Source organism: Anastrepha ludens, chromosome 3 (assembly GCF_028408465.1).
Source record: "Anastrepha ludens isolate Willacy chromosome 3, idAnaLude1.1, whole genome shotgun sequence".
Classification (NCBI taxonomy): Eukaryota; Metazoa; Arthropoda; class Insecta; order Diptera; family Tephritidae; genus Anastrepha; species Anastrepha ludens.
Window position 1 is genome coordinate 113,741,394 of NC_071499.1, and position 3,470 is coordinate 113,744,863.

A 3,470-nucleotide genomic window follows, 5' to 3' on the forward strand; every position below is an offset into this window, starting at 1 on the left:
AGCTGATTTTGTCATGACGAGTCTTTTTATGGCAGAAATGCACTCGGAGGCTTGCCATTGCCAGCCGACGAGCGACCGCTATTTGAAACTGTTTCTACGCACCAATCCATTTAGCTACGGCGGCCGCTACATCTCTACGTATTGTTGTTTTTAAGAAAGCCAGCGAGAATTGTTTGAGAAATCTTCTATGTATTTATTGTATAAAAACAAATTAAGTGTACCGGATAGTCGCTACAGCAACCGCAGGCGAGCCAGGAAAAGCTGGCTGATGCATTGTTTCCCTCCGGTTGTATTCCTTAGGCAAGCTGAATTAGTTCCTATTGAAGAAGTTGTGAAAAGTGTGCAAGTACAAAACAAAGTAAATACCTTCTAGGTATTCTCAGAAAATTCATTCCCGAGTCTCTTTCTCAATCTATCAGACTGAATTTCAGCCATTTTGGAGGCTTTAAAGTATCTCATAATCGAACTTTGGAGGAGTTATCTTCCTGTATTTGGCGCAGCACGTAATTTCTTGACCTTTGTAAGAAAATTAAAAATCAACTAAGTTTTTTAACATTTTGAAAAAATTAAAGAACTACTAAAGGTTTTAAAATTTTTAAGAAGTTAAAAATCCTAAATAATTTGAAACTTTGCATTCATAATATTATGAATATCAAATCCGAATCCGAAAATATCAAAGTCGAATTTTCTTTAAGTTTCTTTTTATCAAAGCAAAGACTACAAAATTTAATTAAAATTTTTTTCTTGAATTCCGTTCCGAAATTAAAAAAAGTTCTAAAAAAATTGTATATTGCTTAATTTAGGTATGCCTAGAGTTGAAAGGGTATTATGTATGTATATGTTTTTAAATTTGGCCTTCAGGCCTTTTCTCATGAGAAAATTATGGAATTTCATTTTTTTTTTAAATTTTATAAAAATTTTTGTTAATTTGTTAAAAATTTAAAATTAATAAAATTTTTTTTAAATATAATTTTTTATTTGTATAAACAATTTTTTATAAAAAAAATTAAAAAATTTTTATTAAATTTTTTTTTATTTATTAAATTTTTTTCATTTCTTAAAAATTGTTTTTATTAATTTTATTTATTATTTGTATAAACAATTTTTAATAAAACAAAATACAAATTTTTTATTACAATTTTTTTTAATTTATTAACAATTTTAAATTTTTTTTATTAAAAATTGTTTATACGAATCAAATATAAAAAATTATATATATAAACATTTTAAATTTAATAAAAAAAATTTCACAAATTTCATTTTCATTGTATATCCATTTCACTTTGTTACGTGATTTTAATTGGAATTTTAAATGCTTCCTTAACTTTTCTAACCCTAGGGAAAAAAGTTCTCAAAAAAGGAACTAAAAAAGTGTTCGTTAATACCATTTAGAAATTCGAAAATTTTTCCTAGAAAAATTGTATATTGCTTAATTTAGCTGTAAATAAAATTTAATTCCTTTGAGAAAACTAAAGGATATGGTTTTTAATTTGACTTAAAGTCCATTTCTCTCAAGCATTTTATGTAAAAATAATTAAAATTTTTTTACTCTCTAATTTCTTCTACCTACTTTGCTACTTACTATGGCTTGGGCATCTACAACAGGATAACGAAAAATACCTTCCACTCTTATGTGATAATTGAAATTGCGGACGACCCCCAGAAGATAAAATATATCATATGAAATATTCAAGAAGTCCTCAGATGCATAAATGTGAGAAGGAGCGATGCAGTGAACCGAGACGTTCGGGGAGATATTGTAAAGGAAGCACTAGCTCACCCTGAGCTGTAATTGCCACGATGACGATGACTTCCATTTCAAACTTTTGTTTTTATTATTATTATTATCTATTAAAATATGATTAAAATTATAGATTAATCTAAGATAAAAGCTCTAGCTACCAGGGCTATCGGCTAGTCAAGTGATAGTAAATGTAATTAAATAAAGATTATAAGACTAAATAAGTTGAAATATGTTTATAGCTTTAAGAAAATTTGACATTTTTATTATATTTGCTTCAGAAGAGATGGAGAGAATGTTGATTGGATCTGCGTTATCCAGTGTTATGGTGCGTAAGGCGGAGATAGACGGGCAATGTAGGAGAATGTGGCGTACGGTTAAGCGGTTCGCGTTGCAAAAGTTACACATTGGTGGTGGACTCTTTGTTAAATGGTATTGGTGTGTTAAAAGAGTATGTCCTAGCCTTAAACGTACAAAGCATCGGTTCATCCAAGTAGTAGTCGAAGTCGGCAGTATGGTAGCGGAACCGTGTGGATTTACTTCTTTGTATTCATGCTGGTAGATATACCAATTGGCACCCAGCTGAGACTTTAAAGCTCTGGAGTATATGGTTTTAATTGATGTTGTACTAAATGGGTTATAAAAGTGCAAACATGATTTTAAGGGAAGATTTGCGGCATAGTCAGCATGATGATTGCCGAGTATGCCCGAATGTCCAGGTATCCACATTAGTTTTGTGTTTGACGCTTTCTTAATTAACAATTGTTGCATGTGATATATTGGGCCTACATCCATTCGAATGTTTCTTGCAGCATTGAACACTGATTGGCTATCAGTGCATATTAAAACCTTTTGTCTAATCTTTACAAGATTTAATGCTGAAATTATTATTTTTATAAAACGGACGTAAACGGTCATCATTATAAAACTCGAAAGCACATAAAGTATGCTGATGTTGCAACTGTTAAGAACCCCGTAGTCTTGGACGATATGATTTACTCAACTGCAGGTCATGAACTGAAGGAAGTTCAACTCATTGCTGATGATGATCAAACTGATAACAATAAATCTGATGATGAAGAGTACTTTCCGTCTGGTTCTAAGTCTTCAGAACGACCCATTGTATCAAATTCAGATTTTCAGGATCTTTCTCGTGATTTACTTCTATCGGGAAGACAATCTGAAACGCTCGCTTCTCGATTTAAACAATGGAATTTAGTTGATGACGACTTCAGATGAATGATGATGATCGAATTTCTTACAGAGAAGTATTGAAAACTGATGAAGAAAATGACAAGTGTACCGTACCATACTAAACTCCAAAGGGCCGTTTCCACTGCATTTTTAAGTTTGGAACCAGTTCCGTTGTGTACAGCACCGTACCGCACCGTACCATACCGTACAGTGCTGCACTGCACAATACTCCAATAAATATTATGTGTTTATAATGACACTTGTTATCATTTTCATGCTTCGAAACGCATACCAAATCTCGTAGTAAAAAAAAAGAAAAAATCTTAAAACTCACACAACTCTATTAATTTTAATTCAATTACAGTCAAATATAGTTCTTTCGAACAAAAAAAACAAATTTGAAATCGGATGGAAATTGGCGAAGTTAGGAGTGATTCTTCACATCAACCTACTGAAAAACGGTTTTATGGCCATAAAATGGGATTTTGGGGGAGTATTGGAAATTTCTCCTATACCATTTTTCTTAGTTTTACTA